Source organism: Pleurodeles waltl, chromosome 8 (assembly GCF_031143425.1).
Source record: "Pleurodeles waltl isolate 20211129_DDA chromosome 8, aPleWal1.hap1.20221129, whole genome shotgun sequence".
NCBI classification, from domain to species: Eukaryota; Metazoa; Chordata; class Amphibia; order Caudata; family Salamandridae; genus Pleurodeles; species Pleurodeles waltl.
This window is the reverse complement of record NC_090447.1, coordinates 832,850,267-832,876,865: the sequence shown is the minus strand read 5'-3', so window position 1 is coordinate 832,876,865 and position 26,599 is coordinate 832,850,267.

The window sequence follows — 26,599 nt, the reverse complement described above, 5'->3', positions numbered from 1 at the left end:
CGCTGCCAAAGAGCCGCCCGCCATCAGCTCCACTGGCCCAGACAGGACCGCCAGCAGCAGCCCCGCTGCCAAGTAGCTGGCCAGCAGCAGCCCCGCTGCCCCAGACAGGACCACCAGCAGCAGCCCCGCTGCCAAGGAGCCGACCGCCATCAGCCCCACTGGCCCAGACAGGACCGCCAGCAGCAGCCCCACTGCCAAGGAGCCGGCCAGCAGCAGCCCACTGCCCCAGACAGGACCGCCAGCAGCTGAACCGCTGCCAAAGACACTGCCGCTACAAGCACCGCTGCCAAGGACACCGCTGCCAAGGACACCGCTGCCTCAAGCACCGCTGCCAAGGACACCGTCGCCACAAGCACCGCTGCCAAGGACACCGCCGCCACATGCACCGCTGCCAAAGACACTGCCGCCACAAGCACCGCTGCCAAAGACACCGCTGCCACAAGCACCGCTGCCAAGGACACCGCCGCCACAAGCACCGCTGCCAAAGACACCGCCGCCACAAGCACCGCCGCCACAAGCACCGCTGCCAAGGACACCGCCGCCACAAGCACCGCTGCCAAGGACACCGCCGCAACAAGCACCGAAGGCCCATGAGTGCCAAAAGCTCTGACGCTACTGAGGCCGCCACGAGGAGGATGAAGCACTCTGGGCACAAGGCCCCCTCCAGAACCAGTGGAGAAAGACATCCACTACCTCAGTCCTTGGCAGGATGAAGCACTCTGGGCACAAGGCCCCCTCCAGAACCAGTGGAAAGTTACATCCACTACCTCAGTCCTTGGCAGGATGAAGCACTCTGGAAACAAGGCCCCCTCCAGAACCAGTGGAGATTTACATCCACTTCCTCAGACCTTGGCAGGATGAATCACTCTGGGCACAAGGCCCCCTCCAGAACCAGTGGAGAGTCACATCCACTACCTCAGTCCTTAGCAGGATGAAGCACTCTGGGCACAAGGCACCCTCAAGAACCAGTGGAGATTTACATCCACTACCTCAGTCCTTGGCAGGATGAAGCACTCTGGGCACAAGGCCCCCTCCAGAACCAGTGGCGAGTTACATCCACTACCTCAGTCCTTGGCAGGATGAAGCACTCTGGGCACAAGGCCCCCTCCAGAGCTCGTGGAGAAAGACATCCACTACCTCAGTCCTTGGCAGGATGAAGCACTCTGGGCACAAGGCCCCCTCCAGAATCAGTGGAGAATGTTATCCACTTGAGACACTGTGGCTTTGCACTCCCCAGGATGAAGCAGTGGGCAACCCACACACTGTAGAGACTTGAGAGACTGTGGCTTTGCACTCCCCAGGATTGAACAGTGGGCAAACCACCCACTGTAGAGACTTGAGAGACTGTGGCTTTGCACTCCCCAGGATTGAACAGTGGGCATGGGGCCCCCTCGTGGATTTGGCGTTGTCCACTCAACCGGCTGAGGTGCCACCCTTTTCCCTTCCCCCTGAGGTGCCTGTTTTATTTTGTATCTGATGCCCCTGCAGTGTTCTCTCCGTCTTGTTCGGGTATCTTGTGTGGGCCTCGCCCATGCATTTGGGGCCCAGTGGTCCACGGACTTTAATCGTGGAACACCTTGGACTAATATTATTGGTGTATATATTTGTAAATAGTGTATGTATATTTTTTGAATACTGAATTTGATTATATTACAATCGTTCACCTCATTTCCTTTTGTCTTTGCATTCTTCCGGGGGGTTGGGGGTTGTAACTGTAATGTATCATGCTGTATTAGTGTGTGTGTTGCCGTTGGTGAGGGTGGGGGTGGGGGTGTTGCGTGCTGCGTGTGTGTGTCACTGTTTTTTCCCTCCCCCCTCCCCTGTGTCGTAGGTGCAGTACTCACCGTGGTCTTCGCCGCCGGCGTTCGTGCTCCTGGTAGAGGAGCAAGAAGATAAGGGCTGGAAAATGTGGAGCTCTGGTTCCATGGCATCCTGGTTCCTCGTGGGGTGTGCAGAGGTGAGCGTTTTCCCTTCGAAGTCCTATTTCCGGAAAAGGTGGCGGATTGGTAGGTTGTAATTCTGTGGGCGGTACATTGTCCTCTGCCTGTCTGTTGGCGTGACCGCCGCTCTATTTGTTTGTACTGCAGTGGAGGTCGGAGTGTTAAAGTGGCTGTCTATGTTGGCGGTTTCCGCCACAGTCGTAATTCCATTTTTTTTACCGCCAGCCTGTTGGCGGTCTTACGGCCGCTTTAACACCGACCACCAGGGTTGTAATGACCACCATAGTCTTTACAACACAGTCTTTAACACGCATGGCCATTACTAATGCATCTTTACCATGATGGTAAGTTCCACATGGGTAAGTACATATTACAGGTTTTAAAGTTTACCACAAATCCATTACCATGCTGTACTTGGCCCTCATAGGTTGGTATTATTTTTAATAACATAATGTTTTAATGTTGTTTATAAAACATGGGTAGAAGTGGGGGTAGAATTAAGGGTGGTTTTAGGGTTTAGTGGTGGGCAGAGGTGAAGAGGTTAGGGTCATTTTAGGGTTTAGAGATGAGAAGAGTTAGAGGGATTTAAGGGTGAATTAAGGGTTTAGGGATGGTAGATGTAAAGGTAGATAAGGCTGATTTTGAGGTTTTGGGCTGGTTGAGGCTTAGGGAAGTAAGGATAAATTTTGGGCTTAGGGGTTGATAGAGGTAAAGGGATGTAAGGGTAATTTTAGGGTTTGAAAATGTGCGTTTGGCAACCCAAAAAATAGATTTTTTAAATTTTGGCCCAAGGGGCCTCAGAGGGGCTGGGGGTTAGGGTCTCACTACCCTGCCCCCTTACTTCCTTTTTTTCTTTATTCTTCATGTCTCAGGCACCGAGTCCCTGAGTCCTATAATGGAGGCTGCAACATTGCTTCTCATGTTGGGGCCAGCCATACAGTGTGCTCTGTCCTGTCAGTTTTGGTACAATGGGACTAAGATGGCCAGTGGGAAAAAAAACCCCTTGGCTAATTAGAATGCTTTACTTTTGAATTCTAGTAGCAGGGGACTCCCTTGGGAGGCTTGCAGCACTAGCTAGTGCTCATTTTATAACCTTTGTTTTTAAAGAAAATGGTTGAATGGAATAACACCCAATCATGAAACTAACATTTTCTGAGTAAAAATCTAGCTTTCTGATAAATTTTGTGTAAATCGTTTCGGCCATTTTTTCAGTAATATTGTCAAATATTCCCTAGGTAAATGGCATCATGAAAAAAGTGTTTTGAACACCCACCTCTTTTTCTCGATCACTATGTGACAGATCACACTGAAACTTTTCAAGAAGGAGTTGGGGTGACTGAACTTTCTTTTGGAAAGATTTGTGAAGATTCACCCAATAGTACCAAAGTTACTAGTAAAATGAAAAAACATTCCTCCTATTGAAACTGTGACATTTAACTACACAATGGCAACTGACACTATAGTAAATACCACAAAAATAAGTGGTAAAGGGCCATGATGTAATGCTGCACATTATAATGGTCAATACGTGGTACTTCTTGAGTGATAATGGCATGCATGGTAATTTCTTTCCATCAGCTATGGGTGTTTGTTCACCAGAGATTCTAGTCAACGGGGTCCAGCAGCTGTAACCATATGAAGCTGCAAGTCGTCCCCTGTATTATTAAAAAAATCCACATGGGAGATTTTTTCTAACCTTTTGGCATACAGGACACACTTGAGTTAGAGGAGTTCTTCTTCAGAATGCATTGTTATCCATTTTAATTTCTAGTTATAATGAGTGGTTATATGGCCCATAAGTAGACGCCCCACTGTAAGAAATTAGGTTAATAGTTGCGAAGAATGGGAATCCTTCACAAGTAATAATAGGTCACACGTAATAGGTTCTCAGTTGTCCTATTACTGAGAACCAAGTACCCCAGTGTAGCAAAGCATAGCTGCCCAATGTCTACTAAGACAAGGTGGTGTGTGATTGGAAACACAATCCACTGGCATGCAACAAAATGATTGAAATTACTGTCCAGTCAGTGCCTTTTTAAAAAAATAAAAAAAATAAAATTACTTATATTATGCACACACGCAGGCACTCCTCTAAATACTATCCATTAAATTATCTTTGGTGACACAGCCATATCACATTGCATCCCTGGTGGGACCTGAACCCCATAATTACAATACCCACTACCAACACCAGATGCAGCATTACAATTTAAGGAGGTGTCACTTTAAATAAGGCAGGCCTATTGGCTTTGTCAAGGGGTCACCACATTAATAAAAAATAACCATAGATTATAATTGATCAACTGTAATATATAAATGCCAGACTACTTGCTTTGTGAAGGGTTTAGCGCAATAATAAAAAAATAACCACAGGTTATACTTTATCAACTGTACTATATAAAAGGCAGGCCAGCTGGCTTTGTCAGGATGTCACCAGATTAATAAAATCAGTCACATGTCGTAACTTGACCTTGCATCATCATTTAAATCAATGGAATTAATGCTAATATGAATTCATTATAATGCAAAGGTTCATTGGTTTATCACCATTTTGTCAATGAAGCATTTGAATTCAAAACATGTGTCTTAGTCTTTCCTCACAGATTACAAAATGTATGAATAGGACCAACCACAAGGTGTCCCCTCACTCCAGAGCCAAAGAGCAAAAGTGCCAAGTCTGGGAGTGCTAACTCAATGAAAAACTCACCTTTTTGCAAGGTCCCATGAAGCTTGTGATTAGTGGTATAAATAGATCATATGGGGGCTGCTGCACTCCTGCAGCCCCATCAAACATTCCAAAGCAAACATTGACAGTGCCCAGGCCCCTTTTTTGGGCCACCACAAGTAAAGAAACATGGAAATAAAGTATTTGTGGGGCATTATGGGATGTGACTATTTTATGTGCAGAATTAGGGGGTCATTCTGACCTCGGCGGTAAAAGGCGCTTACCGCCGGTCAGAAGACTGCCATAACACCACCGCGGTCGCGGTAAACCGCCACGGTCATTCTGACCCGCAACTGGCAAACCGCCAAAAACCTGACAACAACAAAAGTCCGCCACACCAACGGCCAGGGAAAAACTGGCGATGACCAAACCTCCACCGTCACGCCAGCAGAAATACGCCCATGCCATTCCGACCCACAAATCCCCGCAGCGGTCTTTCAACCGCGGTATTCCATTGGCGGTACACACCGCCGCGCTCAAAATACACACACCTTTACAAAACACAGCCACATTGGACAATTCAAAATACACACACCTGATACACATACACACACCACTCCCACACACCCATTACAATATAAAACACACACCCACATCACCCACAAACCCTTACGACCACAATTGCGACTGAAGGCCAGAGAGAGACAGCACAGAATAGAGTACACCATCACACAGAGGCAAATCCCAACATCACCCACACAATATCCACAAACAAAACACCACACACCACCACACTCTACAACACATATACCACCCCACACCTCATCCACACCACCCCATGGCACCCCAAAGACACCCCAGGTTTTCTGACGCAGAACTCAGGGTCATGGTGGAGGAAATAGTTTGGGTAGAGCCCCAGCTCTTCGGGACACAGGTGCAGCACACCACCATTGCCAGGAAGATGGAGCTATGGCAAAGAATAGTGGACAGGGTCAACGCTGTGGGACAGCATCCACGAAATCGGGACGATATCAGGAAGCGGTGGAACGACCTATGGGGGAAGGTGCGTTCCATGGTATCAAGGCACAACATCGCGGTGCAGAAGACTGGCGGCAGACCCCCACCTACTCCCCCAGAATTTACAGCATGGGAGGAGCAAGTCTTGCACATCCTGCATCCTGAGGGCCTCGCAGGAGTAGCTGGAGGAATGGACTCTGGTAAGTCAAATCTTCACTACTTCATTCCCCCCACCCCACCTGCATGCCAAATCATACCCCCACCCTCACCCCCACCCCCATCACACCAACTCCTTGCAAATGGCTCACCATCACAACCCACCCATCCCAACACTTAGCCCTGCATGCGTCCACAAAGCATGGACACCCATCACCAAAGCATGCCCACTGCACATACCCATCTCCCCCACAAGCCACCGTCACAGCAGCCCCCACAAGGGAATGCCAGCACTGGGGTACACGGCCACCCACCCATTGCACACTATGGCACACACAGAAGCAATAACCATACTCTTATACCCCTGCAGGACCCGAACGCCACCACACCGCCCAGGAGTGTCCAGAAATGTCCATCCCACTCCCAGAAGAGGCCCCCAGTGATGACAGCAGCTCTGTCTCCCTGGACCCAGATGACCAGCCCGGCCCATCGGGGACCTCGGGACAGTCGGTTCCCCTCACACAGCCACAGGCCACAGCAGACCTACCCCCCTCTGGGAACACCAGCACAGCTCCCACCCAGCGGGCCCATGCCTCTGTCTCCAGGACACGTCAATCAGCGGTGTGTCCACCATTACAGGGCACCCAGGTTGACCCACCACCCCAACAACAGCAGGGACCTGGGGGCAGTGGTAGTGGGCACACGGTCCAGGGGACAGAGGCCCAGGGAAACAGGGGAACTGGGAGGGCTGCTGTGCGACAGGGGGGGGGACAGGCCCAGGGAACCCACTCTCCACGAGGCCCTCTCCTCCATCATGGGAGCATACCACCACTCCCAGGAGACGATGGCTACGGTACTGGCCAGGTTCCAGGAGATCCAGGTACTGCAGGAGGAACAGTACATGGGGTTCAGGGAAGAACTCCGAAACATTAGTTCCACAATGGGGACCATCGTCGTGGCTCTTAACCAGATTGTCACCACATTGCAGGACCATGTGGCACCACAAAGGGCCCCTGTCACTAGCATGGGCCAAGAACAGGCTACCACCTCCGCCGGCGCTAGTGGACAGGAGGCCCCCACACAACAACAGGCCACCAGAACCCCACCTCCTGCAGAAGAAGAACCACCCCGCAAGCGGGGCCTGAGATCTCGGAAGAAGACAGAGTAGGATGGCAAGACCCCCGCCAGCAAAGGATACCCCCTGATGTCATCCCACTGTCCCACATTGTCACCCTGTCCAACCTTAAACTGCCCCTGCTCCATCCTTCAACAGGCATATGGACAATGCACCTGAGAGACTGAAAATCTGGACTCTGCCATGGACATTACTCCACCATCACCGATTTTCAACCATGTCCCTAAATTTAGCACTTAAATAAAATCACTTATTGCACTAAAATTATCTGGAGTCTGCTTGTATTTTGAACAAATGTATTAGACATAACGGTGCCAAAATGTTAAGTTACATTGTGATGACAACATACCACTGTCACACAGCTGTAGTCCATGGGCAAACAAAGCAGAGGTCACGCAGTGGGGCCCACATCTCTGAAAACGGAAGGGAAAGTCACAACTCAGTTAACATAAACTGGGGGGAAACTCAGACAGTAGAGAGGCAGGAGACTGTAAGTACATGTAAAATGGCGGTTTGGATTCGTACCTGTGTGTTATTGAAAATACTGTTGTATCACTGTGTCCCTGTTGTCTGTGTCGTCCCCATCGTCTTCCTCCTCTTCACTCTCCACAGGCTCCACAGCTGCCACAACACCACCGTCTGGACCATCCTCCTGCAGGAAAGGCACCTGGCGTCGCAAAGCCAGGTTGTGAAGCATACAGCAGGCCACGATGATCTGGCACACCTTCTTCGGTGAGTACATTAGGGATCCACCTGTCATATGCATGCACCTAAACCTGGCCTTCAGGAGGCCGAAGGTCCGCTCGATCACCCTCCTAGTCCGCCCATGGGCCTCATTGTACCGTTCCTCTGCCCTGGTCCGGGGATTCCTCACTGGGGTCAGTAGCCACGACAGGTTGGGGTAACCAGAGTCACCAATTAGCCACACACGGTGTCTCTGTAGCTGTTCCATCACATAAGGGATGCTGCTATTTCGCATGATGTACGCGTCATGCACTGACCCAGGGAACTTGGCATTTACATGGGAGATGTACTGGTCAGCCAAACAGACCACCTGGACATTCATGGAATGATAACTTTTTCTGTTCCTGTACACCTGTTCACTTTCACTGGGGGGAACCAAAGCCACATGGGTCCCATCAATGGCACCAATGATGTTGGGAATATGTCCAAGGGCATAGAAATCACCCTTCACTGTAGCCAAATCGCCCACCTCAGGGAAAACAATGTAGCTCTGCATGTATTTCATCAGGGCAGACAACACTCTGGACAAAACCTTAGAAAACATAGGCTGAGACATCCCTGATGAAATGGCCACTGTAGTTTGGAATGATCCACTTGCCAAAAAATGGAGTACTGACAGAACCTGCACCAGAGGGGGAATCCCTGTGGGTTGGCGAATGGGTGACATCAGGTCTGGCTCCAGCTGGGCACACAGTTCCTGTATAGTGGCTCGGTCAAGTCTGTATGTCAGTATGACATGTCTTTCTTCCATTGTCGACAGGTCCACCAGCGGTCTGTACACGGGAACATTCCTCCATCTCCTCGCAAGTCCCAGCGGACGGTGCCTAGGAAGAACAACATGGAGCACAGAGTCAAGCAAACCACAGGTACGTTCCCACAGCTTGCACAGTACACGATTTGCTATGCATTGAATGGCTTGTATGAGTGGCAATGCAAGGCCTAGGCCTGTGTGACGCAGTAGAAATTAAGCCATGTGGGCCCTTGAAATGGCGGCTGCCTGACCTATGAAGTGTGACAATGGGATGTGAGGTCAATGCGCTGCCGTGGCACGCCGTGGCAGTAGGCGGTCGAAGACCGCGGTGCAAAGCCGCATTGGTTAACATAGAACCCTATGGGTTTCAGGAGCCAATGACGAAGTGCGCCGGCGGTCGCGGTACGCACCGCCGCGGTACGCACCGCCGCGGGCGTGACCGCCATTTTCTATCAGCTTAATCACTCGAGACCTGATCATCCACAGGAGAGGACCTATACTGCAAGTGCTGCTGTGACCTCTGTCTGGAAGAGACAATGGCTGCTGCGACTGGGGAAAGGGCCCCTGCCTTCACTTCTGAAGAATTGGAGAAACTCGTGGATGGGGTCCTCCCCCAGTATGCGCTACTCTACGGTCCTCCAGACCAACAGGTTAGTACACTGGGACCATGCTTTGTGGGCAATGCCTGGGTTGAGTGGGGTGAATGAACGATAGTGCGGAGGGGAGCGTATGAGGCATGCATCAAACGACAGATGAGAGCATGTGCCACATGGCAAGGGTGGGGATGGGGGGACACTCACATCGAGCATGCAGAAAATGATGATTGATGGAAAATGGGTTATTGGTATGGGCAGGTAAGTACCTACACCTAGCAACAAGCCACTAACCTCCACCTAGGTCCAGTTAGGTCTCAGTAAATTAACCCCAGCTCAACCCTTGGTAGCTTGGCAACGAGCGTCAAGGCTTAACTTAGGAGACAGAGTGTAAAGCATTCAAATACCACAAAACAGTAATTAAATAAAACACAGGAAACAGTTTAAAAATCCAAAACCAATTTATAAAAATAGTTCATATTTTTATCTTTAAAATGACACCAAAACGAATAAAATCGGATAAGGGGAACCGGAGATATGAATTTTTAAAGAATTATTATTTTTCTAGCGCTTAGAAACAAAAAGCGCCAATCGGGTCATCTGGTTGCACCTCGACCGGGGCAAAGTCAAAGTTTCAGGCTGACCGCGATGGAGCCCTGCTCGGCTACAGGTCGCGGGAGGCCTCGGTTAAAAAGTTACCTTCTGACTTAGTCTTTATTTTGAAGATTTTCTTCAGCGGGACGAACCTGCCAGTCCAATCCGACCTCCTGGAGCCCTTCTCCGGATACGCGATGCTGGATTCCTCGGTGGAGATTTTTACCTTCGGACTTAGTCGTTTTTTCGAGGTGAAAATCCTTCGACCGTGGTAAACCTGGATCTTGATCCGACGTCCATGGAGCCCTTCTCGGATACGATGGCTGGGAGGTCCCGGTCAACTTTTTACCTTCGGACTTAGTCTCTTTTTCGGAGATTTTTCTTCACCGGGACGAACCACCAAATCAGGCCGGGTCGCGGTTGAGGCAAGCCGGCTAGAATTGCCTCAGCGGGTCGGTCCCTCTATGGAGCTTTTTTACAAAAATTCTCAAATCTTCTCCAAACTTCTGGGGCTTCACCCAGATGTCCTTTTAAGGTTCTTTTGGGGTCCACAGCTCACCCCAAGGGTCCAGAAGTTCTGTGATGGTCCTTGGGGGGTGCGGACTACAACTCCCAGAATGCTCCTGGCGCAAACTCCTTTTTGGCCACTGAACAGTGGTCAGCTCGTCACTTTCTTCAGGAGTTGGTGCAGGGGACTCTGGATAGCAATTTTTCACCTGTAGCAAACAGGGAGTCCCTCCTTGAACCAGTTGAAGCCAGGCAAAGTCCTTCTTGTGGTGAAGCCCAAGTGTGCAGCTGGTGTAGTCCTTCTGAGTGCAGGTTCCAGGTGCAGGCCAGGGGTCCAGCAGGGCAGTCCTTCTTCTCCTTTAGTTCTTCCTTGTTGTAATCTGATGGGGATCTGAGGTGTGGGTGCAGGTCTGCCAGTTTTATCCTTGCTCCTGGGTGAAAAGCAGGGGGATCCTGGTTCTCCAATCAGGGGCAGGGTCCTTCCCCCTGCGATGACCACTTCCTGGGAAGTGTGGCAAAAATTCATCCCAGAGGGCAACATTCTCTAAAAATCCAACATGGCTGAATCTGATTTTTGGAGGTTACATCTGGCTGAGCCCACCCACTTGTGTGGCTAAAAATCATAAACACACCCCTCTCCTGCCCTCTCCTAATCTAATCAAGGGGGCACCTAGTTGTCTGGGGTTGCAGGATGTGGGGGTGTTGCTGGTTGCTCCAAATGTCCTTCTCTGCCTTTGAAGACCAGTTTGGCAGCCCTCCCCCTTCCTGCCTCACCATCTGCTGAGGGGAGATTCTCTCCCACAGGCACATTCCTTTGTGTGAAGCCAGGCCACTTCACACCTCATCAAGGCAGCTTGGCTAAGCTGCTTCAGGCTGGCCAATCAGAGCACAGCAGCAAAAACAATGCAGGGCTGAAATTGGCAACTTTTTAGGTAAAGTCTAAAACTTTTTACCTGAACAAGTTATATTAAATCCAACAACTGGAAGTTGTGGGATGTATTACAACAATTAATTTGATACCAAATTCTTGGTATGCAACATTTAAGGAGACTTTAAAATTTAAAATAAAGTCTCCCCATTCTAGCCTATGAAGGCCATTTACTTCAATGAGGGAAAAACGAATTTGGCTGCTTTTACCTCACCAGGGCTTATAAATCTATTTTTATAAAGTCCCTGCTTATAGTTACATGGCACCCAGCCCTAGGGGCACATAGGGCACACCTTAGGGGTGACTTATATGTAAAAATAAGGTAGTTTAAGACTTTGGAACTACTTTTAATTCCAAAGTCGAATTTGCATATAACTTTAATTTAAAAGCAGCCAGCAAGGCAGGCCTGCCTTTAAAATGACCCTGGGCACTTCAGCAGTGCACCTATGTGTGCACCACCTATGCTGTGGTCCCTAAACCTACATGCCCTACCATATACTAGGGACTTATAGGTAGGTTAACTTAGCCAATTATAATTAGCCTAATTTGCATATTGATTTTACACAGAGCACAGGCCCTGGGACTGGTTAGCAGTACCCAGGGCACCATCAGAGTCAGGAAAACACCAGCACAAAGTGGAAAATGGGGGCAAAAAGTTAGGGGGCCTCTGCAATCAGCCCTGTTTTCTCACACAAGCCCCCCCCAGCCCACACACCCAGGAGACTCAGCTCAACCCTGGGAGAGTCTTCCTGGCTTGTTAGGCAAGGAAGACAGTGAAGAAAACTGTCAGTCCCTTTGCAGGGCCTACTCTGCCTTACATCCTCCTGTCAGGGTCACTCCCTCTGGGTAGTGAACCCACCCCAACAGTGAAAGGACCCATCTCAAACTGAAACTTCCCTCTAGGGGGGTCATCCTCCTCTCTCTCTGCCAACTTGGGTAGTGAGGTGCCCACCTCCCCTACTCCTAACTTTGCTAGGGCAACACCTAGCTTACCCAAAGAGGTCACCCAACACTTGAGCAACCCCACCATGACCAACAGGGTCAGGGGGCCTACTTTGCTATTGGCCCTGGGGTCTGCCTCCCAGGCCAAGTGCAGTGCTGCCAGGAAGGCTAGCACCCAGCAGAGGCTACTGACAGCTGTCAGTACCCAGAACCACACCCTAAGCTCTCCACTGACAGGTGGCTGAGCTGCTTTAGGGGCAACTTTGGGGTCCTGGCACCCCTCTTGCTGTCTAGAGTGGGGGGCTACCACCTCCTGTGGCAGACACCCTCCTTCCACTCTCCCTTCTGTCAATGCAGGGGCAGCACCCTGCATCTGGACAGCTGCCTGACTACTCAGGACTTCCTTAGGGTCAGGGGAGGCCTCACCAGTGCCAACTCTGGGCTCCCCCCCTACTGGGGCAGAAGGCCTTTGGCTCCCTGGAACTCTCTTTAAGAGTGGCCTACCCTTACTTTTCTTCTTTCCTTTTCTTGGGGACCCCTGTCTCCTAACTGTAGGGACTGACTCCCCAGGACTTTGGGTTGGGGGGGCGCCCTGGGCGACCGCCCTATCTGGGACCAGACTCACCTCTGGGAGGTCATTGCCCAGGATACAATCTAGGGGGAGGTCAGCACTGACTACCACCCTAAACCAGTCAAGGATACCCTCCCTCTCTAGGGGCACTATGGCTACAGGTTTGGAGGTGACCTCCCCTGTGGCTATCCTGACTTTCCTTGTCTCTCCTGGGACATACATGTCTGGGGCCACTAACCGGTCACTCACTATAGTGTGACTGGCACAGGTGTCTCTCAGGCCAGTGGTAGGGATCCCATTCACTTGAATGTGGTGGAAGTGCCTACTCCCACCCTCAGGGATCACCAGCTTACCATCTGGTCCTGTCTCCCAGCTCAATGCTAGGAGGACTTCATCATCTGAGGAGTCCTCCTCCATGGCTACACTGGACAGCCCAGTGCTAACCACCTTCTTTGGACAGGCTGCATCTCCTCTGAAGTGACCTGTCTGCTGACAGTCAAAGCAAGCCCTACTGTCCACAGCTTTCTTAACCCTGGGTCTCCCTGTCTCTGCTTGTCAGAGTGGGAGTGGGATTTACTCTCCTCCTTCTTAGGGTTCTGGGGTACAGAGGGAGTCTCTGTGGTGGGCTTACCACCTCCCTCCTTAGGTTTTTGGGGACCTGACCCCCCCTTCTTGGAGTCTCCCCCCTGGGACTTGACAACCACCCTGGTTCTCAACCACTCATCAGCTGCCTCCCCTAGCTCTCTAGGGTTGGTCTGCTTAGAGTCCACTAGATGCTGGCGTAACCTTTCTTGGGTACAATTGGTCAAGATGTGCTCTCTCATGATCAGATTGTATAACCCCTCATAAGTATTTACTTTGTTACCAATAATCCAGCCCTCTAGTGCCTTAAGTGAGGTGTCTGCAAAGTCAACCCAAGACTGGGTACTGACCTTCTGGGTGTCCCTGAACTTCATTCTATACTGCTCTGGGGTCAGACCAAACTTCTTGGCTAAGCACCTCTTCATACTAGGGTACGAATCTGCCTCCTCCCCCCTTAAGGTCAGAAGCCTATCCCTCCCTGAGTTGGGGACCAACTCCCACAAAAGGGAACCCCAGTATTGAGGCCTAACCCTTCTCATTTGGAGTGCCCTCTCAAAGGCCTCCAACCACTTGTCTATATCATCCCCCTCTACATAAGCAGGAACCACCCCCTTGGGTAATCTAGGGGAATAACCCCCACCCAGGGACACCTCAGCTTCTTTGTCGCTGCCACCATCTCTTTTCTCTTTGTTTGCCCACTTTTTATTTTCTAGGGCCAGCTTCTCTGCTTCCAAAGCTATATATGCAAGCTGGGCCTCCAGCTCTCTTTCTCTGATGGACGGGTTCTCTCCTCCTGAAGGGACCCCCTTCCCATCACTAGCTTTGGGTCTGCCCCTAGTGACTGTATGTACTGAGGACCGGTCTTACCCATCCTCACTTAGGCTCAGATGCCCTCCCTCCCCTGAGTGGTTAGAGCTAGCATCCTCCCCTCCTTCTTCCTCCTCTGGAGCTTCCTCTGGGCCTACCTCTTGGGCCTCAGCCCATGCTGTCAGGGATTTGATCAGGACTTGCTTCCTGAGGTCAGTGGTTGCAGGCAACCCTCTTTCAGTACACAACCCCCTAAGCTGGACTACTGTCAGTGTGGGTAGGCTAGCCAGATCAAGCTCCATGGTTCCCTAGTTTTGTGTCAACAAAAACTTTTTGCAAAAATTGGAAACAATAATTTAGAAAAATTACAAAAATTCAATAATAGAAATTAATCCAAATAAAAAATTAATTAAAAAAATAATAATAATAATAATAATTTTTGCACTAGGACAATTTAAAGGATTTTTAATTTGTTTTACTTAAAACTGTAACGTGATACTGAACACAAGTACAGCATCCCACCGCTGCCACCAAAAATGTTGGAAAATGGGTTATTGGTAAGGGCAGGTAGGTACCTACACCTAGCAACAAGCCACTAACCTCCACCTAGGTCCAGTTAGGTCTCAGTAAATTAACCCCAGCTCAACCCTTGGTAGCTTGGCAACGAGCGTCAAGGCTTAACTTAGGAGACAGAGTGTAAAGCATTCAAATACCACAAAACATTAATTAAATAAAACACAGGAAACAGTTTAAAAATCCGAAACCAATTTATAAAAATAGTTTATATTTTTATATTTAAAATGACACCAAAACAAATAAAATCGGATAAGGGGAACCGGAGATATGAATTTTTAAAGAATTATTATTTTTCTAGCGCTTAGAAACAAAAAGCGCCAATCGGGTCATCTGGTTGCACCTCGACCAGGGCAAAGTCAAAGTTTCAGGCCGACCGCGATGGAGCCCTGCTCGGCTACAGGTCGCGGGAGGCCTCGGTTAAAAAGTTACCTTCTGACTTAGTCTTTATTTTGAAGATTTTCTTCAGCGGGACGAACCTGCCAGTCCAATCCGACCTTCTGGAGCCATTCTCCGGATACGCGATGCTGGATTCCTCGGTGGAGATTTTTACCTTCGGACTTAGTCGTTTTTTCGAGGTGAAAATCCTTCGACCGGGGTAAACCTGGATCTTGATCCGACGTCCATGGAGCCCTTCTCGGATACGATGGCTGGGAGGTCCCGGTCAACTTTTTACCTTCAGACTTAGTCTCCTTTTCGGAGATTTTTCTTTACCGGGACGAACCACCAAATCAAGCCGGGTCGCGGTTGAGGCAAGCCGGCTAGAATTGCCTCGGCGGGTCGGTCCCTCTATGGAGCTTTTTTACAAAAATTCTCAACTCTTCTCCAAACTTCTGGGGCTTCACCCAGATGTCCTTTTAAGGTTCTTTTGGGGTCCACAGCTCACCCCAAGGGTCCAGAAGTTCTGTGATGGTCCTTGGGGGGTGCGGACTACAACTCCCAGAATGCTCCTGGCGCAAACTCCTTTTTGGCCACTGGACAGTGGTCAGTTGGTCACTTTCTTCAGGAGTTGGTGCAGGGGACTCTGGATAGCAATTTTTCACCTGTAGCAAACAGGGAGTCCCTCCTTGAACCAGTTGAAGCCAGGCAAAGTCCTTCTTGTGGTGAAGCCCAAGTGTGCAGCTGGTGCAGTCCTTCTGAGTGCAGGTTCCAGGTGCAGGCCAGGGGTCCAGCAGGGCAGTCCTTCTTCTCCTTCAGTTCTTCCTTGTTGTAATCTGATGGGGATCTGAGGTGTGGGTGCAGGTCTGCCAGTTTTATCCTTGCTCCTGGGTGAAAAGCAGGGGGGTCCTGGTTCTCCAATCAGGGGCAGGGTCCTTCCCCCTGCGATGACCACTTCCTGGGAAGTGTGGAAAAAATCCATCCCAGAGGGCAACATTCTCTAAAAATCCAACATGGCTGAATCTGATTTTTGGAGGTTACATCTGGCTGAGCCCACCCACTGGTGTGGCTAAAAATCATAAACACACCCCTCTCCTGCCCTCTCCTAATCTAATCAAGGGGGCACCTAGTTGTCTGGGGTTGCAGGATGTGGGGGTGTTGCTGGTTGCTCCAAATGTCCTACTCTGCCTTTGAAGACCAGTTTGGCAGCCCTCCCCCTTCCTGCCTCACCATCTGCTGAGGGGAGATTCTCTCCCACAGGCACATTCCTTTGTGTGAAGCCAGGCCACTTAACACCTCATCAAGGCAGCTTGGCTAAGCTGCTTCAGGCTGGCCAATCAGAGCACAGCAGCAAAAACAATGCAGGGCTGAAATTAGCAACTTTTTAGGTAAAGTCTCAAACTTTTTACCTGAACAAGTTATATTAAATCCAACAACTGGAAGTTGTGGGATTTATTACAACAATTAATTTGATACCAAATTCTTGGTGTGCAACATTTAAGGAGACTTTAAAATTTAAAATAAAGTCTCCCCATTCTAGCCTATGAAGGCCATTTACTTCAATGAGGGAAAAACGAATTTGGCTGTTTTTACTTCACCAGGGCTTATAAATCTATTTTTATAAAGTCCCTGCTTATAGTTACATGGCACCCAGCCCTAGGGGCACATAGGGCACACCTTAGGGGTGACTTATATGTAAAAATAAGGTCGTTTAAGACTTTGGAACTACTTTTAATTCCAAAGTCGAATTTGCATATAACTTTAATTTAAAAGCAGCCAGCAAGGCAGGCCTGCCTTTAAAATGACCCTGGGCACCTCAGCAGTGCACCTATGTGTGCACCACCTATGCTGTGGTCCCTAAACCTACATGCCCTACCATATACTAGGGACTTATAGGTAGGTTAACTTAGCCAATTATAATTAGCCTAATTTGCATATTAATTTTACACAGAGCACAGGCCCTGGGACTGGTTAGCAGTACCCAGGGCACCATCAGAGTCAGGAAAACACCAGCAAAAAGTGGAAAATGGGGGCAAAAAGTTAGGGGGCCTCTGCAATCAGCCCTGTTTTCTCACAATGATATTTTATTTTCTCTCCCTGTACGTGTCACATAGGTCAGCGCCCATCAGAAAGTCGACATTTGGCGTGCCATCGCCCAGGACGTCCGGACCCTGGGGGTCCACAACAGACGGGGCACCCACTGCCGCAAGAGGTGGGAGGACATCCGCCGCGGGAGCAGAAAGACCACAGAGGCTCTGCTGGGGATGGCCTCCCAACGTAGGAGGGGTGCCACTCGTCAATTGACCCCCCTGATGTCTCGGATCCTGGCGGTGGCCTACCCAGATTTGGATGGGCGCGTGAGGACATCACAGCAGACACAAGGGGGTGAGTACAAGCACATTCTGCTATCTTAGCGCGCAGTGGAGGTGTCTGGGTGGGGGAGGAGGGATGTGGGTATCCCTAGGCCTGGGCGATTTCTGTAGGCTAGTCCCCTCCGTAAGGCATGGCCCTGTGCCCCCGTCCTCCACCTCTGTAGGGTGCCAAGTACAGCTATCCATGGCCTTGTGTCACCTATGTGTGCAGATGTCGTCCATTGGCTTGTAGGCCAAGTCTCACTGATTGAGTAGTGTACCCCAAGTGCGCGGCGTAGTGCAGGGGGCTTTGTGTCCGTCCTCTCCGCCAACTGTGTTGCCAGTGCATGCACTCAACATGTCTTTATTTCTCCCCCCCCCTTTTTATGTCTGCTCTTCCTTTTCATGTGTGCATTAGCATCATCTGGCGGAGGAGAAGTGGCATTGGAGCACGAGGGAGCTGCATCTCACATGGCCCCGGAGGGCCATGCAACGGACTCTGATTTCACTAGTGAGACGGAGGGCGAGGGGGGCTCCACAACGGGGACACGTGGAGACATCAGCGACACCGACACGTCCTCGGAAGGGAGCTCCCTTGTGGTGGCGGCAACATCCGTGCCCACCGCAACAACAGGTACAGCCGCCACCCAGCGCACCAGCTCCGCCCTCCAAGCAGCCCCTCAGCATTCGTCCCGTGCCCACTCGCACACCAAGGCGGGCATCTCCTTCGCCCCAGGCACCTCAGGCCCTGCCTCAGTTACCCCTGCTGCCCTCAGTGAGGAGGTCATTGACCTCCTCCGGACGCTCATTGTTGGGCAGTCTACCCTTTTGAATGCCATCCAGGGGGTGGAAAGGGAGGTGCATCGGAGCAATGCATACCTGGAGGGCATTCATTCGGGTCAGGCTGCCCATCAGCGATCGTTCAACGCTCTGGCCTCAGCACTGACGGCAGCCATTGTCCCTGTCTCCTGCCTCCCTCCTCCAACTCCCTCCACCCAGTCCCACTCCCCTGTTCCTCTGCCTATCCCAGACACACCTACAGACCAGCCTGCACACACCTCAACACCCAAGGTCAGCTCATCCAAACATAAGCACCACACATCCCACAAGCATTCACACAAGCAACATCCACATGCAGACATGCCAACAGCCACTGCCTCCTCTGTGTCCCCCTCCTCCTCGTCTCCCTCCTCCCTCCCTGTGACGTCTCCACTCACACTTGCATGCACCACTTCATCAGCCACTACGTCCATCACCAGCACACCCACCAGAACACTCCGCACACGTGCAGTCAGCACCCCCACTGCCATTTACACGTCCCCTGTGTCCTCTCCCAGTGTGTCTGTCACCCCCTCTTCCAAACCACACAAACGCAGGCAGCCACCCAGGCAACAGCCATCCACCTCACGACAGCCTCCACCCAAAGACAGCACACTTGACTCTCCTACAACCACATCCTCTTCCTCCACTCCCATACCCACTGCACCTACCCTTCCCATTGCTCCTAAAAAGTTTTTCCTCTCCAAAATGAATCTCTTTCCATCACCTGACCCACCCCCTCCATCTCGTAAAAGTCCAATCAGCACCTCAGCCACCACAACCCCTGGACCTTCAAGGACCATAGTCCAGGGATATTGGAGTCCACCACCTTCGAGGGCAGCTACATCGGCCAGCAGCAAAGGGACAGCCAGCCCACCCCCTGGGAAAAAATCCAAAAAAGGCAAGGGCCGGCGCGAGAGGACAGAGACGGCAGCCTCCACAGGCACCACCCTGGCACCGTCAGGAAGTGGGGTGCCACCTGGCACATCTCCAAAGGGAGGCAAGGGCCACAGAGGATCAGGCAAGGATGGCAAGGGCAGCACGGCCGACGAGTCCGGCAGCAGGCGAGCTGCCCAGGAGGGCCCCACCTGCCCCATTCTGGGGGTGAAGGAGTACACCCACGAGCACGGGACACCAGCACAGGAGGGCCCCGCCAGCGAGAAGTCGGATGGCGAGTGAACACCATATATTGGCCGGATCTGGTGCCCTGGAGACACATGTGAAGAACCGCTGAACAGGGCCCTTCAAGACAAGCACCGCTGAACAGGGCCCTTCAAGACAAGCACCGCTGAACAGGGCACCGCCGTCTCAAGAACCGCTGAACAGGGCCCTTCAAGACAAGCACCGCTGAACAGGGCACCGCCGTCTCAAGCACCGCTGAACAGGGCCCTTCAAGACAAGCAGCGCTGAACAGGGCCCTTCAAGACAAGCACCGCTGAACAGGGCACCGCCGTCTCAAGAACCGCTGAACAGGGCCCTGCAAGACAAGCACCGCTGAACAGGGCACCGCCGTCTCAAGCACCACTGAACAGGGCCCTTCAAGACAAGCACCGCTGAACAGGGCCCTTCAAGACAAGCACCGCTGAACAGGGCCCTTCAAGACAAGCACCGCTCCGCTGGGCCCTTCCTCTCAAGCACCGCTCCGCTGGGTCCTTCAACTCTAGCACCGCTCCGCTGGGCCCTTCAACTCTAGCACCGCTCCGCTGGGCCCTTCCTCTCAAGCACCGCTCCGCTGGGCCCTTCCTCTCAAGCACCGCTCCGCTGGGCACCGCCGTCTCTGCACCGCTCCGCTGGGCCCTTCAACTCAAGCACCACTCCGCTGGGCACTTCCTCTCAAGCACCGTTCCACTGGGCCCTTCAAATCTAGCACCGCTCCGCTGGGCACTTCCTCTCAAGCACCGCTCCGCTGGGCACCGCCGTCTCTGCACCGCTCCGCTGGGCCATTCCTCTCAAGCACCGCTCCGCTGGGCACCGCCGTCTCTGCACCGCTCCGCTGGGCCCTTCAACTCTAGCACCGCTCCGCCCGGCCCTTCAACTCTAGCACCGCTCAGCTGGGCCCTTCCTCTCAAGCACCGCTCCGCTGGGCACCGCCGTCTCTGCACCGCTCCGCTGGGCCCTTCAACTCAAGCACCGCTCCGCTGGGCACTTCCTCTCAAGCATCGCTCCGCTGGGCCCTTCAACTCTAGCACCGCTCCGCTGGGCACTTCCTCTCAAGCACCGCTCCGCTGGGCACCGCCGTCTCTGCACCACTCCGCTGGGCCCTTCAACTCTAGCACCGCTCCGCTGGGCCCTTCATCTCAAGCACCGCTCCACTGGGCACTGCCGTCTCTGCACCGCTCCGCTGGGCCCTTCAACTCAAGCACCGCTCCGCTGGGCACTTCCTCTCAAGCACCGCTCCGCTGGGCCCTTCAACTCTAGCACCGCTCCGCTGGGCCCTTCCTCTCAAGCACCGCTCCGCTGGGCCCTTCCTCTCAAGCACCGCTCCGCTGGGCCCTTCAACTCAAGCACCGCTGACACATTGGCAGAAAGGGCAGGCCGGGATCAGTGTCGGACAGGGCTTCACGATACACTCTGGGCACCAAGACTCCCCCAGTACCGCTGGAGTCTGTCATCCACTTGAGAGACTGTGGCTTTGCACTCCCCAGGATGGCACAGTGGGCAATCCACCCACTGTAGGGACTTGTGAGACTGTTGCTTTGCACTCCCCAGGATGGCACAGTGGGCAAGCCACCCACTGTAGGGACTTGTGAGACTGTGGCTTTGCACTCCCCAGGATGGCACAGTGGGCAAGCCACCCACTGTAGGGACTTGTGAGACTGTGGCTTTGCACTCCCCAGGATGGCACAGTGGGCAAGCCACCCACTGTAGGGACTTGTGAGACTGTGGCTTTGCACTCCCCAGGATGGCACAGTGTGCAAGCCACCCACTGTAGGGACTTGTGAGACTGTGGCTTTGCACTCCCCAGGATTGAACAGTGGCCATGGAGGCCCCTCGTGGATCTGGCATCGTGGACTCATGTGGCTGAGGTGCCCCCCCTTCCCTTCCCCCTGAGGTGCCTGTAGTTTTCCTATCTTATGCCCCTGCAGTGTTCTCTCCAATGGATTCGGGTCTCATGTGTGGGCTTTGCCCAAGTGTTGAGGACCATTGGCCCACGTACAATGACAGAAAGCCAATTTTGACGGGACAATTTACATATGTGTATATAGTTATGGGATGTTTGACTTACTTATTTACTTAGCCTTACAATATATTTGAATTCCAATAACATATTATTTTGTGTTTGCATTCTTCTGGAGGGTTTGGGGGGTGTCACTCTGAGTTGTTGCTCTGCATTGGTGTGTAGGTAGTTGGGTGGGGGGGGGTCGCGTATGTGTGTGCCCGTATTCTTTTCTCCTCCCCCCTCCCCTGTGTCGTAGGTGCAGTAATCACTGTTGTCTTCTGCGCCGGCGTTCGTGCTCCTGGTAGAGGAGCAGGTAGACAATTGCTGGTAGGATGTGTAGTTCTGGTTCCATGCTGTCCAGATTCCTCGTGGAGTGTGTAGGGTGAGCATTTTCCCGTTCGTAGTCTGTTTCCACCGTGTTTTTATCGGCGGGGCTCCCGCCCCGGAAAAGGTGGCAGATTGGTGAGTTGTGATAGGGTGGGCGGTACATTGTCTGCCGCCTGTCTGTTGGCGGTGACCGCCGCGCTGTTTGTTTGTCCCGCCGTGGCGGTCGGAGTGTTAAAGTGGCGGTCTGTGTTGGCGGTTCCCGCCAGGGTCAGAATTCCATTTTTTGGGCCGCCTGCCTGTTTGCGGGTTGGCCGCCGCTTTAACACCGACCGCCAGGGTTGGAATGACCCCCTTAGTGTTCTGTTCTGCGGCTGGGCATTGCGCATCTTCTGTTTCTCTTTTGTGCTTCTGTTTATTATGTGTGTCCCAGCTCCACTGGGGGCACCCAGATGCTTTTGGTGAGACTGGCAGCCTCCCCACATGCCTTCCAGGATAGGTGCTGAAGCCGGCAGCAGTTTCCTCTGCTTCTGCCTGGGGCAGCAGCCACCAGGGTTCTTTCTCATCCCTACCAGTAGGTAGGAGCAGCTCTGCTTCTCTCTCTTGGCAGGAGGGCGTATGCTGATGTGTCCCACCACCTCCCAAGACATGGGCAAGGGAGGCAGGCAATGCACCCAGCACCTTCTTCTTTGTATCCTGAGGGATGGTGATCCCCTGGGACATTAGTCATTGTGGCAGGCCTTGAGAGATCAGGCCCTAAGGCCATAAGTTGGCTTAGGGAGGGTGGCAAGCATGCTCTTCTGCCCTGGGAATGATTAAATCACAATCCACCAACCCTCAGGCACTGGCCCACATCAGGGGTAATTACCTTAGAGTGCGCTGGAGAGCCACATGCTAGTTTTCTCGTTCTGTTCTTTAAAGGCACATACTTAAAAGAGCATATCTCTGGCCCCAAATTCCTTCCATCTTGGGCTTATTTCACTCCTGGTGGCCAGTCTTAGCCCTGTGGAGCATTATCATCACGCCTAGGCTCCTAGTGCCCCTCTCCTGCTAGTGGGAGCATATTGCACAGCCCTTCTGCAACCAGCCGGCAGAACACCCCCTGGCCAGCAAATCCCAAGCCCCAGAGAATCCTTTCATATAAAAGAGTATAGCACCACTGGCCCTGCAGAGATTCATCCTAATCCTGGGTGTCAGATGTAGTCAAAGTCCTTAGTCCATCCTTGTAGGGCATTAGGCGGCTTGTCCTTCCAGCTAGCATCATTTTTGCACCCATCGCCTCCCAGGTCAAGTGTCTTCTTAACTCTCTCTTCCTTGTGCAAGGATATCAAAGTGTGTGTGGATAGTTTTAGGGGCCAGGCACCCCTGCTCAAATAAATAATGACACATCCCTACCTGTGCCCCAACCCTCCTGCACAGCATTCTAAAACAATCCAAAATAGTGACTTCATGTTTTTTCTGGTAAGAGCTATCCTGAGGGCCTCTGCTCCACCCCAGCTGACACAGCACCCAATTCCTTCCCACAAAATCTTCAAAGGCAAGCCCCTCTTGTTTTGTTCCAGAGGTCTGGACTTCTTACTTTGTTCTAGTGGGTATGAACAGCCCAGGTGCAGTGCGACCAGCTAATTATCAGATGCAGGTTTCTCCCACACCCCTTACCTTTCCTACGAAGTTGGTCAATCATTTTTGATTGCTTCTTTTGGGTTGAAGAGGACTTTTTCCATCTGCTGGGAAGCAGAATAGTCAAACTGGCCAAGTAAGATGTGGATGTGGGTTAGAGAGAACAGTAAATTCAAATTTGGCATTCATATTTGACCGCAGTTTAATACCTTGCTGGACCCTGTAAGCCTAAGTGGAGTGTAAATGTATTTGAAGTAAGTTTTGCCTATATGTATAATTTAGTGAAAACACACCAATTTTCCAGTAAGCTCTACAGACCTACACTATGAATGCTCACTCATACGGCCTACCCCAGGTTAGTATTAATCCTTATAGTCCCTTCTGCGACAGGCTACCTGTGTTAAGTTACTGTGCTGTGTGTGACAGCAGTGTCATGTGTGCAGATTACACATGTGTGTGCATGTGCTTGCCTATAACCAGTCCCATGCCTCTTATGCTAGCTGTGCAACAGCAGCCTTATCTTAACTGACAAACACTGGAGGTTAGCATGCTCAGTCCGATTACTGTGAATTTTGAATGAAGAAGACTCAAATAGTGAGACTCACTCACAGTAAAAATAACAAAAATGGGTAGGCATTTATTTTTAAAAAATCCTGGTGGACTAAATGGGTGGAACTCATTAGCTACTCACCTACTTGATAGATTTTCTACATCAATCCACCACTCCAAACTAACCACCACTGATGAGGCAGTCTACTATGATAATAAAACAACTTTCTTGATGCAAGACTGTTCTCACTGACTCCAATAAAACACTGAGGAAGGACCTGAATGAACTTAGTTTGAAATAGTGAACGGATGCTGTTACTTTAATATAGTTTGGATGTAAATGTAATTGTATTTATATAGTGCATACTAGTGTAGGTTCGTTTGTGTATATGCTTGGTGATTTTATTCCAGATTAAAAGTGAGCCTGTTCCATGTATTGCTTTGTGGGTGATACAAAGAAGCTTGAAGGTGGATCTTCTGGTCCCCAATGTAGGGCTCTCAATCCAGGGGAGATGTGGTCTTGTGGCTTTACATATAGGAGTAGTCTAGCAGCAGAGTTCTGAATTTGATGTAGTATTTTCATAGTTGAAAAAGAAGATCTGTAGTAGAGGTCGATTCCATGATCAAGTTTAGATAGTACACCAGAGATAATAGCTTTGCTCTTGTGTGGAAATCCTAGATAGGGGAAGAAGTGTTACAGAGCTTTCACAGTAATGAAGCTTGTTCTTGCTAACTTATCCACTTGGGCATTCATTGATAGCTTGGAATCCGTGTTAATTCCAAGGTTTCTTACTTTCTTGGATACTTTAGGAGGTGGTTCCAAATCGTCAGGCCAGGAGCAGAGTGGGTCATACAATCGCCACATGTGAGTATTTCAGTTTTGGAGGAATTCAATTTGAGATAGCTCCATGTCATCCACTGATCAACAGCACCCAGGCAACTTGAGATTTTTTAGTTTGCAATGTCATTGGGGCTTTCCAGTTTAAGACGGATTTGTGTGTATTCCTCATAGTTATAGCATGTGGACTGAAATTTGTTAATTATTGTCGATAAAGACTTCATGTAGATGTTGAAAAGCATGGATGAGATGACAGAGCTTTGAAGGACCCCTGCTTTTGTGAAGTACAGTTTGAGTGAGAAAGGGGGATTATGGAAGACATTTATTCAGTTTTGAAGGTAGGATGTGATCCAATTGAGAGGGTTTTAAACTTTGGAATGTATTCTTTAATTACACTTATTCATGGGCAGTGTTTCACAAATGGACGTTGTTTAGTAACAGAACCAACACTTGGTAAAGTCATACTGATATTCCCCTAAACTATGACCAGAGCCTTAACCATGGTATGACTAAAACGATTTACCAAGTTGTCTCAAACCAGGAAAAGAGCGAAGAAGAAGGTGGTGACTTAATATAATTTGCTCAGGCTTTAATATGAATATTGTGTACTTAAATTGTGTAGGGAATGGATAACATGATACCTATTTCATTGTTATTTTATTTCAATCACTTCATCTGAGCAATTTTAGAAATATTGGTGGTCATTCTGACCTCGGCGGTAAAAGGCGCCTACCGCCGGTCAGAAATCCTCCATAATTCCGCCGCGGTCGCGGTAATCCGCCACGGTCATTCTGACCCGCAGCAGCCAAACCTCAGAAAATCCGACAGCCACAACAGACCGCCAGACCAGCGGTCGGCGGAAAAGTGGAGGTGACCAAACCTCCACCGTCACGCCAACAGAAATACGCCCATGCCATTACGACCCACGAATCCACGCGGCGGTCTTTCAAACGCGGTTTTCCATTGGCGGTACACCCCGCCGCGGTCAGAATACACCCAAACGAACAAAACTCAGCCACATTGGACGATTTGAATTCCACACACCTGATACACATACACACACCACTCCCACACACACAATACAATATAAAACACACACCCACATCACCCACAAACCCCTTCGACCAAAATCCAAAAAGAAGCACTGAGAGACACAGCAGCGATCACAGAACACCATCACACAGAGGCACACTACACCATCACCCACACAATATCCACACACAAAACAACACACACCACCACACTCAACACACTTAACTACACATACTCCACCCCACACATCATACACACCACTCCATGGCACCCCAAAGACACCCCCGCTTCTCAGACGAAGAACTCAGGGTCATGGTGGAGGAAATCGTCCGGGTAGAGCCCCAGCTCTTCGGCACACAGGTCCAATACACCAGCATTGCCCGGAGGACGGAGCTATGGCAGAGGATTGTCGACAGGGTCAACGCTGTGGGACAGCACCCCAGAAATCGGGAAGACATCAGGAAGCGATGGAACGACCTACGGGGGCAGGTGCGTTCCATGGTATCCAGGCACAAGACTGCCGGAGGACCCCCACCTCAACCCCCACAATTTACAACATGGGAGGAGGAAGTCTTGAACATCCTGCATCCTGACGGCCTCGCAGGAGTCGGCGGAGGAATGGATTCTGGTAAGTTGAAGCTTCAATACTGCTTCCCCCCCACCTGCATGCCAAATCATACCCCAACCCTCACCCCCATCCTCGAACCCCACCCTCACCCCCACCCCATCCTCACCCCCACCCTCACCCCCACCACCATCCTCACCCCCACCACCATCCTCACCCCCACCCCCAGCACACCTATTCCCTGCCAATGTCTCACCATCACAACCCACACATCCCAAAACCTAGGCCTGCATGCGTCCACTAAGCATGGACACCCATCACCAAAGCATGCCCAATGCAAATACACATCCCCCCCACAAGCCACCCTCACCAAAGCCCCCACACACGAATGCCAGCACTTGGGGACACAGGAACCCACAGATACACCCATATGGCACACATTGAAACTATAACCATAC